Source organism: Aythya fuligula, chromosome 2, assembly GCF_009819795.1.
Source record: "Aythya fuligula isolate bAytFul2 chromosome 2, bAytFul2.pri, whole genome shotgun sequence".
NCBI classification, from domain to species: Eukaryota; Metazoa; Chordata; class Aves; order Anseriformes; family Anatidae; genus Aythya; species Aythya fuligula.
The window spans coordinates 7,859,606-7,872,530 of NC_045560.1; positions in this window are offsets into that span (position 1 = coordinate 7,859,606).

The following is a 12,925-nucleotide window of genomic DNA, read 5'->3' on the forward strand; positions in this document are numbered from 1 at the left end:
TCGACCATGTCCTTAAAGCAGGGCCTCAACGGACATAGCCGGTGTTCGGGAGGAGGACCGACGTTTTCACGAGAGTCCACCCCTCCCCTCTTCTTCGTGTTTCCACCTTTTATTGCTGAGTGTGACATTATATGGTATGGAACATCCCTTTGGTTGGTTTAGGTCAGATGCCCCGGTGATGTTTCTTTTCTCACTTTTTTGCCCACCCCCTAGGAGGGTTAGAGAGAGTCCTGATGCTGTGCCAGCGCTGCTCAGGAGCAGACACAACACTGGTGTGATACCACTGCTGTTCTAGCTACAAGTGCAGAGCACAGCACTGTATGGGCTGCTGCAGGGAAAGTGTAACATCCCAGCCAGACCCAGTACACCAACAAAAAGGAAGGTAGTTTAGATCATACTACATTGCTCTCTTGGTGATAAGGACAAGCAGGTGTCATCAGGCTTTTTAAAATCAATGACCCTTTTTTTTTTTTTTTTTTTTTTTTTTTTTTTTTTTTTTTTAATGGTAATCATACCCTTCTTGAAAGGAGATTATCTGTTTTGTTTTCAGAGGAATTTTTAATCATTACTTTTTAGAGAAATAGAGGAATAGAGGTAGTTTTTATCCAAGACCACCAGTAGAAAGCAAACCAAAAATCTAATTGACTTGCTCTCCACACACATTATGTTTAAGCTATGCCCCTTGCTTTGGGGCATTATCTTGTCATCTCAGGGGCCAGAAAATGTTTATTTTCCCCATTTTTAAGCTATAGTTTTGCTTCTGGGAAGGAACCACAATGAAGAATGGTTATGGTTACAAATATGTGATAGGGAGGATGGGCTGGTGCTCCTAATAGTATTAGTTGTTACACCTAAGATTATAGTGTTTTGTCTGTTTTGAGGTTCCAAAAGGATTTTTCTCCTCAGTTTGTTTTCAGGAAAAGGGAATTGATGTCCTCTGTAGAGTGGGTTGCAGTTGTCCTAGGGTACCTGGGATTAATTTAGCAAATCTTCTGCTAGAGAAGTCCAAAGCAGGGAGTGAGCAGCCATAGTCTCCATCTTTCTGATGTGGCACATGTGGATTTTAGCTCCCCTGTCTGGTTTTGGTAAACATAACTTCTTGAAGAAGAAGGTCCGTGGGGTGAAGACATCTCTGAGCCAGCTAAGGGTCAAAGAGTGTCATTTAGAGAATGTGGGAAAAGATGGTTTGGGGTTTGATGTCTTTTGTCTTGTCTTTTGCCAAATTTGACCTGATTTCAGATTTGACTGTCAACAATATATCATCAGCTAGAAAGTATTTCAGACATTACTGTCTGTTTTGTGACCATGTGTATAGCAGCTTTCCTAGACAGGCCCAATTATACATTACCCTCAGGAAGTCCCTTCCATCAGGAAACCTTCACCTACTTTTCAAAAATTAGAAATACTGTTCCTTTCAGACAAATGAGGAGTGACAGCACATTGGCTAGCAGTGACCAGGTGCCACTGGGTGTTAATAGGAAAATTAATAGTGAAAACCTGACTAATCAAGTTCTATGATACATACTTGCCTGATCTTTGTGTCATGGTTATCTTTGTTTTTCAGGTCCTCAAGTGTGGTGCTGCTATGCTGTGTTACAGAAAAGATAAAGTTCTACAATGGGAGTGTGTGAGATAACATGAAATGAGTGCAAAGCCCTACTAGGGAAACTAAAGAGGACCATATCTATCATCTGATGGGTTTATAAGGGTGGGGAAGCTTGAAAGATTTAGCTCCTTTTGTACAACACAAATCCATTCACCACCTCCTCACATACAGAGCTGTTCAGAAGCAAGAAGCTTTGGCTCTTTTTAGATTGAGGAGAAATAAATTTTTGCTAAGCTGTGCTTTTCTTATTTATAAAAATTATGTATGTTTTGTCTATGTCTAAGAAAGATGCAGACTGGATATTAAAAGCTTTTTTTTTTTTTTTTTTTTTTTTTTCATGCTGGTATTGAATGGGGTTTGCAAAACACCTTGATGACTAATTTTCTTTCATTTCAATGAGTGCCAGGTGATTTAGAAAATGCTGATAAGTACCTCTTACCTCTCTATAAATATCTTAAAATATCTGACCTGCATGACCTATATAAAAGCAGACAACACAGTTACAATTTGGATGCTTTGTGGATGGTAAATGATCCAGGCTGATTGTTTGGCTTCTCTCCACACTGGAATTTCTCCTTCGATGGTCACCCCAGAAAGGACAGAACTTTCTGAGGTCAACCAAAGTTATGTGCATGAGTAAGGGAGTGGAACTGCTCAAATGGAGGGGATGGCCTTGTCTGACAGCTAGAAATATCCTCCTGACATTGTAGGAGTAAATCTGGGAAATGTTTCCACAGGGGATGGATGTTGACATCATCTCAGTCACTTCAACCAGGACTGGAAATAATCAGGGCCAAACTGAACTTCGCTGGGAGATAAAACACTGAGGGAATAACAGTCTTCCCCAGTCTGCTTTCTTCTTGTCTCAGACACATCTTGAATATTCAGTCAATATATTTATTTACACAATATATCAATTTGCAAATGTTATCAAAGGGTTTCTGACATACCATTTGAAGAAGTTCTGATGCGGTAGAGGCTCTTGCCATGTTGTTTTTATGTGCTTCTGTGGAAAGATTTAGTATTACTAATTATTCCATGTCACATTCAGTTCTACTTTTTGAGAGTTTCTTAAAAAAAAAAACACAAAAAGTGTTGGACTTGGACTCTTGGGAGTCGGGGAAGTAGGAAACTCAGATTAAAAACTCTTCCTTGAATTCTTTAACCCTGGAGAATTTTTTACTTTGTTTGGGAGCAGGAATAGGAAATATTCTTTGCTCTATGACAAGACAGGAAACGTCCTGTGGAGGACTGAGGAGAAAGATACATTTAGAAAACATTTTCAACAAGCACGCATCACCAGTAAAGATGTCCCTTTTCATTTCCATCTCTTTCTTTTTTGAAAAAAAAAAAAAAAACCTCCCAAAACTCTCTCTTCATTTCTCTTTTTAAGAATCTATGGCACTTAGCAACAAGTGCCAAGTCCTGTGTCAGGAAACTGGTGCCAGGAGCTATTAACATTTACGTGTCCTTGAATGTGGCAAGGAGTGTTTCCTTGATTTATTTATTTATTTGTTTGTTTTCATTTTTATGATCTGGCTTATAAAACTGGTGAGAGCAGACTGGAAGAGAGTGAATACTTCACTTTCTTTTAAATTCCTGCCACCTACTGTTGTCAGAAGCCATAATATAGCCTAACTAAATGTCATAGTACAAAAGTAGAGGTATTTTGTTCTAATATCCTTTTATTCTTCTCCACTGCTAGCTCATGAGTTGGTGTTGATGGTTGTGCCTTTCAACTTGACTTTTCACAAATCCTCTTACTTGTGGTTTATACTTTTCAAAGAAGGCAAATACATTTTCTTTTTTTTCTGAATGTACTCCAAACACTACACCATTATAAGGTTGTTCCTATAACTTTTGTTGCTTTGAAAAACAAAATGAAAAGCAAAAAAACTATAAACAAAATGAACAATCCTCCTCCCCCTCCCCCAAATTACTGTTTCAAACTCCTGGCAAATCTTTCATGTGCTAACTTTCTGCCCATGGACATTCTGGTCATTGAAGCAAAAGATATGGGTATTAATTGTGGTTTGTACAGCATCACTGTGGGAACAGTGAAGCAAAATACATGTTTGCTAGACTATTAGGATGCCTAGTGGAAAAGTGCACTTTAGATATGGCTCAGGATGTGAAGTCCTGTAAACTGGTTGCTCGTCTGTGGAAAGAGACTACCATGAGGTCTCTGGGTAGAGCACAGGTCACTATTGGTCTGACCTAAGTTAGAGTTGAGGACTGCCTCTTCTCTGAACAGGCTCAAAGCTTCCCAGCTAAGACAAATGCTATCTGGCAGCAAGACCTGGATGTGGGAAGAAAGATGAGACAGCAAAACACTCACATGTGGGGAATATAAAGCCAGAGGCAGGCAAGCCAAGACCCAGTGATTTCTTCCAGTTTTGCTGAAGCTGTGGTTGGCAGTGGACATTGATGCTGCTGTTGATTGGAGAAATTATCTCCCAATGAGCTCTACTCCCAATGAGCACCTACTAGAGTAAACACTGGAGATTTTGTAGCCAAGGATCTTAGAGGCTTATCCACACAGTTAAGTAAGAATGTAAGGGTACATGCTCCGGCCCTGAAGTCAGATAGTGTGGTACTGCTTGTGTCCATAGAGCTTTTTCCCTTAAAAAAGAATGGCTTCCCCAATGCTGCATTTTGGGACCAGTCACTGACCTACATGATCCTCCAGGAGACTAACTTCTTACTGTCTTGTGGAAGCAGGCTGGGAGAGGTCACGAGCCAAAACTTCTAGGAGTCTACCAACAGTGGCAAGCATGGGCTTGTGCCCAGGCTGTGCTTGTTTTTATAGTCCTGGCGCCTCTGATCCTGTAGACTTATGGACAGATGGCATATAAAAAAAGGCAGAGTTATTTTACAATGTCAATTTGTCCATTGGTAATGAATACCAGTCAGTAAACTTATTTTCCCTTTGAGCTCACTATGCAACCTTGCAAAGTATAGAATTTCATAGGCCCAAAGGGCAGCTACAAATGCCAGCAGAAGAAAATCTTGCTTTTCTTCACCCAGAGGAAAACCATCTCTTTGGTGTGTGCAGTCTCAGATTAGTTTGCAATTTCTTGTGGTGGAGTTCTCAGTGCAGTAGTGCTTTTATTTTAATACTGTAATAGAACATCTGACAATAATCTCTTATGTAATTATCAGTGCTCTGTTTCTATCAGAAAATCCTGATATACCTGACTTCAGAAGATAAAGCTTTTTGCAAGATAGAGTAGGACTGTTACATACTGTCAGTAAATACTGCATCTAATATCACATCTATTTTTACTGAAGTCAAAATCATTATTTTAATGCATTATTAGTTGGTGTTTTTCACCTAAATGTCACACATTAAAACATGTCATTTAGCACCCAGGTGTTGTCAAAGTAAAGATACGAAGTAGCACAACATGATCTGCAAAAATAACTTATAACAGGAGTATTGGCCATGAGGATTTCAGTTATATTCTATCTATAAAGGAAGACAGTGAATATGATATCTGGGAATACCCATGTGGTTGAGTAAGGAAGTCACTGTATGGAGCAAGGGACTGTCTAACTGAATCAGTGATAAATGTGGATGGCAAAGGTATAATGTGATTTCTGAGTTGGCTTGGGCAAACAAAATGTCAGGCTGCCATTGAAACAGGCAGTCTCTGCTCATCTCTGCTGCCCTCCTCATCTTCAAGGTTCTTCTCCTTCCCTTTGTGGTTCATGTAGTTCTACCGGGTGACTGAAATGTTCAGCCAGATCAGTAAAGATGTTTCTTGATGCTTAGTTTGGCATTCCTATTTCAGAAGAAATTGGGTATTTCTCAGCTTCCAGCTATAGATAGGTGCATTCATGTCCTCACTCAGGACTGGGGAAAGATGGAAATATTCATTGGATTTTTCTGCCTCATCCTGATTTCCATGGGAAAGAAACCTTGGTTCTTATACAGATGGGTATACGGTAAACTGGTAGATCCTCATAATGGCAACAGAATCCTGGGGTGGTCAAAGTCTTTGCTTCTCAGGTAGAGACAGAGCAAAGAAATGCACAGCTTGTATAATGTCATACATGAACTCTGTTGCAGAGCTGAAGATAAATTTCTTAAATACCATCCAGTAGTATCAGTCATGGGGTCTTGACATGCTTTCAGCATTTATCACTGAAATATATCACCTTTACATGTTACTTCCCTGAGAGTCAGGGATGTTAAGGGCTCAGTTCAAGTGGAGTATTTTAATTATCCATTTTAGGATGAAATAAATGATGTCCTGAACTGTACTGATCACAGTGGCTAGATTTCCATGGACAGTGGCTAAATTTCCACAGACCATTACAGGAGCCCAAGGTCAACCAGCTTCACTAGAGTCCCACTCCCTTGTCCCAATGGGACAGCACAGCTGAAATATTGCTTTTGACATGACAGGCATCTAACATGTTATTGGCCCTAATATACTGCAATTAGAGGTACACTTCAAGACTGTTTACAGATTCCAGCGAGCTCTCTCTGAACTGGGCAGGGTTATTGACTGTGATGGCTTCTACACCAGTAAGACAGCCAGCCTGGTCTGAGATCAAACTAGCCAAAGGAATATCACTATCAATAAGGTATGGTTTCCAAAAGCCAATGTCTTTTAACTATTCTACCACAAGAGTGCTACTGGGATGTGTTTTCTATTATCTAATTTGGTAAAGCCAATCCTTATTTAACATTATTTCCAAGTTTAATATAGTTTGTCTTTTGTTAGGTCACAGCACCCACAAATCAATATGTATTGAGTTAGCCAACCGCAAGGAGATAGTTAATTCTCATCCACCATGCTTTGAGCACTACTTTCATCGACTAGAGAAGGCAGAACTGGCTTTTTACACTGAAAAGCAAGGGGGAAAAACCACTAATGACAATGTGAAGAAGTGACCCCAAGTTATTTAAGTTAGAATTATCACTAAAATAAACCATCAGTTCTTCCATTGTGACTTTTTCAAAGTCATTCACAGGCTTTGAAACTTCCAGCTGCACTATATAGTTATACGCTATATGGCCAATTTCAAATACATTAAAGGCAAGAATGATACAATCTGAGTTACACTAATGTATTTTCTTGTTATATAAATTACATGTTTTTGCATTTCTGTGAGAAGTTTCTGTATAAAGCAGCCAATTTTGGTGCCACAGGAAAAAAAAAAATACTGCAGTGTTTGGCTACTAGAAAATATAATAAGAAGACTGTCTACACAGCTTATTGTTATGCACAGACTTTACTAGCTGGTAACAAATGGTTATCATACCTTTAACAATGTGGAAGTTTTTAGATCTATGAAGTATCAGCAGTCATTGTCATTTATTTTTTTTAATAACTCCAAGCACTCCAAACAGCATTTTCCTTGAAATGCTAGAGTATAGCTGATCACACACTGCTTTTCTTTTCCTCTAATTAAAAACAAATATGTAAATGGGCTTATGATTAATGGGAAAACTTGAAAATGTCATTATTCACAACTTAAAACTCGTAAGTAATAATCCTAATACATTTGACTTCAAATGATCAAAAAAATATGTGGATAAATATGTAAACAAGCAAACAAACAAAAAAGAAACCTGAGACTGGTGATGATGAATGGTTGGCCTATGGTTATGGTTCATTCAGAGCGTGCAGGCACTTAATCTTCTCTGCCCTACAAAGGTAGGATCCCAAACCCAAGTAATGATTGTGGAGTGTTACTGATACACAGGGATAATATAATTTTTCTAAGTGCTGTGTTCAGAGTCTCAGCATTGTTTGGTAACACTGAACAGAAGATAATGCCTGAAGCAGATTTCAGTCTCTGGGGGATTAAATGGCCGGATGCCCAAAGCTCTATCAAATTATTATTTTAAGGATACCTACTAGGTAATGAGAGACCAGAAAGAAGTCACACCCAGCCTTGGTGTAACATCCTGCAACACCACAGGCAAAGAGGTGCCAAGGTGTGACTTGTGTGGCACTGGTGGCACCCAAACCATGTCATGGCTATACATGACGTGGCACAAATCCAGGAGCTTCTTTTCCCATGTGTGAAACTAACTGGCTTCTGCAACAGCTACTGAGGCTTCTGACAAAAGAAGCTTGTGGACTTTTGTTTATGCAAATGTGGGAGTGCAGCCATTTTAAATCTCCTTTCCTTCATCAGTCCTTTATAATCTTCTCAATCTAAATTTTCCATAATCAAGTTTGCTTTAAGCTACATTTATGGAACAATTTTAGTTAAAGGAGTTATGCTATTTCTGACAACAGAGGTGAGCAATTATCCAGCTTCTCTTTAGACATCTCAGTATTTTTAAGTGTTTGGGTTTGAGATCTGAGTATTTTAGTGCATTTTTGTGTGGCAGTGTACATCCATGCAAAGGCCACATATGATGAACATTACAGGTTGCTTCTTGCAGTTGCTGCTTCTCTGAGTTTTGGAAATATGTCTTTTTTTTTTTTTTTCTATCCAATTTTAATTTATGAACACAAAAGTAGTGAGAAGCATGGCTCTCCTATGATATCAAGATTTTATTCACAGTATCATAAGGAAATAACATTTATAATAGAATCCAGCCAAAATTATAGAAATTGTTGTTGTTGTTGTTGTTGTTTGTTTTTCTCTTAACATTTCCCACGTCAGGTAAGAACATAAACTTACTGTTAACTTTTTCCGGTATTGCCCTATGTCTCTATCTTTCTGTCTTTGTTTACCATAATTTGTAATGAACTCTGCATGCCTTTTATAAAGGACTATAGAGCAGTTTTCTTGAAATATTTTTGTCTCCTCCTTGTATCAAACTTCATGAAGAGGTAGGTGAAACAGTCACACATATAAACTGCCTTCCTACAGAAAGATAGAAGAGAAGACAGCAAATAAAAACTTGGTCAAAAAGGAGAGGAAAAAACAAAATACCCCTAAAAAAATTTATGTTATGGGGTAAGCTGCATGTACCTTGTCGGTCAGGGTAGTTATGTTATAGTGATAGTATTAATTTATTAATTCCATGTGGCTGGGACCTTGTACAAATTTATTAATTGCTACCTTTTTTTTTTTTTCTATCTGCAAGATGAACTAGCATTGAGTCCAGATGGCACTGTTGAGGATTTACTTTTAGTTACTTTTGTGAAGTAATCCAAATGTGTATGAAGACCTGTACTAACCTTACTGTTCATTCATATTCCAGACCATGTGAACTTTCTATAATTGTAGAAGAGATTTTTGCAAGATGAAGTCTCTCAGTTCCTTTTAGTGCTGTCAAAGCTGATCCAAAATCTTTCTTCCTTCTCTTGGATCTGACACCTCACTTAATAACAAGGAGTTTTTTTTTGTTGTTATGTTCATTTCATTTAATTATAAGTACTGGTAAAATAAAATTTACAGCAAACTTAAAGGTTTAATTTTTGTGCATGTACTATTTCCTGAATGTATTAGCACCTTTCCCCAAAATTTCATACAATTTTGTGATTAAATCCCCAGAGTTTAAGGGTGAGGTTAGAGAAGACCTATCTTACATTTCTTATCCCACTTGAAGGATGGTCTCTTAAATGCATGTGTCTCTGGTTTTGGTTCCAGACAAGGATGTGAACATTGGTTAAAAGTGATGATACTTGCAGTGTCCTTTAACATTCTGCTTCTTCAAAATTTGGACACAAATGAAGCCTCTGCTCTCATTGCCCTCTTTTATTTTACACTGTTCTCTTCAGTGTCACATGTGTACACTTCCAGGGACACTTAAAAAGGGAGGGTTCATTCATTGTCCTGGTTTGTAAAGACCAGCTGATGTGGAAGAAAAATTAACATTAAAGAATTTTCTTGGAGATTTTCCAGGGAAAGCCTCAAGACTGAGCAAATGAGAAAGGCAATATCCATCAGTTACACCTGACTGTTCAGAGAATTAAGCTTGTAATGGGAACGATAACAAATGCATTTTCTGTCAGTGGGAGGTTTCCTGGCAAAGCTAAAGCCAGGAGACGAACATCAGGCTGTACTGAAATTGCCTAGTTTAGTGGTGTTACAACCCATACCTGCTGCAGCTTATTTGAGCTGTCATTCATGTTTCCTTGCTGGTGCTGGCAGTGTTGTTACGTACTCTCCTCCTACAAAAACTAGGCAGAGATACAGCCAGGAGCCAGGATAATGTTCAGCAAGCCTGTCCAGCAGTCCTGGTTATGCCACCAATCAGCTGAATAATGCAATTAAGGCATTCTGCCCTGTGGTTCCCTCCTGGCTCTTGTCCCACTTAGAGACAGTCTTGGCCAAGCCAGGGAGACAGGGGTGAAGCTGTGTTGTGCAAGGGACTATAAAAAGAGGTAGAAAAAAAGAGGTAGATTTGTACCTGAAGAGCATACAATGGTTGCAACCTCTAGTGCTGCTGTAATACAGTTTAATCACAAAAATATTTTATTATAGCTAAATATTCATGGTTACTGTCTGTAGATTGATAAATAATCACAGCCAAAGCCACACAGCAGACTTTTGCTCCTACGTCCTCTGACTGGACAGATTCTGCTGGATTTTGGAGGACTCTGACCAGTGACAAGAGGGATGTTGGGACAGATTCATCCTGGGGCCTGAGGTAACCAGCAGCTCCGATGAGGTCCCGCGACCATGATGTTAGGGACGGGAGGGGATGTCAAGAGAAGGTGGGTTAGCTAATCTGGCCTTTAGTAAAAGATCTGACCACATTACTACTTCTACAGCCTAAACAAACCCCTAGATGGATTAAATCATAAACAAGAGCAGCAGAGATGGAAATTTTTCCATTTGGTTGATACTTCCAACAAGTCTCTGCAATACTGTTTATATCTTTTCTCTCTCAGCTATGTGGGTCACAAACAGACTTACCTGCTCCTAAAAAGTCATCTCATGCTTTTATCTGCCATCAGGACCAGACACGCTGCTGCAGATCCACCTTGCTCTGGCTCATGACTGTTAATTCTTCCAACACAAAAAATGTGCCAGCAACTGCGTTTTCCTACCAAACTGCATTATTATTACAGGCATAAAAGAACTAGAGGATAGGTTGCATAAGCTGCATATGGATAAAAAGAAACAGGTCATATCTCATTTGCCAGCCTCAACAATTGTACAGATTCCCCTAAAGGCAGCTTTCCCAAGACTGCCTCCTATTTGCAGGGTTGGTCCTGTAGCATCCTGCATCTGTTACCTGCTGTGCACAACTTCCCTGGCTGCACCTGCCTGCAAAACAGTCTGCACACAGCCCCTCTCTGCTGCTCACTGTCCAAATTCTGCTCCTATAGCATCATGGTCATCATAAGAAGAGTGCTCAAATCTGTCAACAGCAGAAGGTGAATTTATCCACCTGTACCATGGCAGCCATGACTGCTCTCTGCTCAGGCCCTCCTTGGCAATAGCAGCCAAGATCTGGTCACTTGTTTTGCTCCCAGTGGGAAGCAAATAATAATAATAAAAATATTGTATTCTTTTTCTAAACATCTACTAGAGGAGAAAAGAGCATGGCATCTACACATCAGGAGGAGGACACCAGAAAAGGGTTGGCATGAGTTTTTCCAATGGGTTTGCAAGATTACAGTGAGGACGGAGACTACCAGGAATGCTTGTAATACTGGCTATTAAATTATTAAACCACTGTTCTCCACTGTTTAAAATACTTCAAAGTGTTTGGAGCAGAGAGATGCTTAATTTGTACTTTAGCTAGGACAAACAATAGGCTATGATTTGTTTAGAGATATTGCAATTTCTTCCATGTATTCCTCCATGCAAACACCCAGAATTTATTTACCATAGAACACCAACACTGGCCAGCTAGTGTCTGTGATGGGAATGGGGGACTTCACTTCCTGGCTCTTAGGTCCTTTTGCAGAAGCTGATTCCTGTCCTCAGCCTGGTTCCCTCCAAGCAAGGGAGAACATTGGCTAAAATGCACCTTGTCCAATGTGCATTGGTCTCCAGCTGGTCTAGACCAGGACCTAGAAGACATGGAATTATGCCCAGAAAAGAGAAGGAAGGGCACTGCAACCTTTCAAAGGTCATTCATGTCTCCAGGGTTAATCCAAGAGCCTGAGAATTCCTTCTGTCATGTCACTAGCATCCAGTCAGTCATATTACACTTGAGATCCTTTGCTAAACAGGGAGAAAGAGTTCAGAGAAAAATGAGTAATCAGCACATCTCATCCCTCAGTGCATTAGCTCAGCTGGTCTTGCCCTTGGCACATTAGCTGTATGTCCTCCTGCCTGCTGGAGGGCAGAGCTGCAAGACACCCTCACCTTGCATGATCTGTTAGATCCTGCAGCTGAGCTCTTCATTGTTAGTAACTACTAGTAGCTAGTACCTACCCAGAAACACAGATTTGGCTGCGATGTGCAAAATGAGAGAACAGTAGCCTCGGGTGATCCCTTCTGTGCCTGACTATCTCAGCAGCAATTTGGGTTTAAGAATAACTTCAGCAGAAGTTCCATGCTTTGGAAGCTGTCCTCCTTGGTCTCCTTTTTTTTTAATCTGGCCATCTTTAGAGCACAGCCTGCCCATGATCTCCAGAGCTGTTCAGAACCATTTCTGTGGATATCAAACTTTCCCTTTTCACTTCTTCATTTCAGTTTATACACAGGAAGTAAGCACACCTGAATCCTCAGGATAATTTTTTTTTGGAAAATTAAAAACAAACAAACAAGCAAACAAAAATATTGTGTTTATTTTGAGAAAAGAAAGAAAAAGGCACATGTTCTTAAACAGAGCCAAGGTGGATGTTTAAAATATTGATATGGATACAGAAGGTCTGTTGACAGAATGATAGCTTGGCTTTGTGTATATTTGTCATTCCCTTTGTTCTCCAACGAGACAAGCCTGGTTATTTATGCTGGGGGCAAACTCTATTGTACAGGGTAACAAAGCTAAGAATGAATTATTAACTCATTGGACAAGTAAGGAACATGCAGTAGCTCTCCTTGGCTGGAGAATACTGCCTTCAGTTCAGCTTGGGATGCAGGGATGGCACACTGCTGGAGGTGGGACAAAAGAGTCGCCTTCTGAGCGCTGCTGTGCTCAGCCACCTGGGGTGGATTTAAACTCACATGCCTTTAGAAATCTAAAGTATCGCCCTAGGCTTCCTTTAAATCAACAAGAGAAATGGGCACCTACAAGCAAGTGCACTTCTGAAGCAGTATTATAGATGCCTGATTTTGAAGGAGGTAACCCCCTCCCCAGACACTGCTGCCTGGATCTCCATTGATTCCAAAAGATGTCTTGGGGCACTGGAGTAGCTCAAGATACTTAAGTGCAGATATCTACTTTTAGCCAGCTGAGTGCATCTTTGGTGGATGGAAGGATTTTTTTTTTTTTTTTTT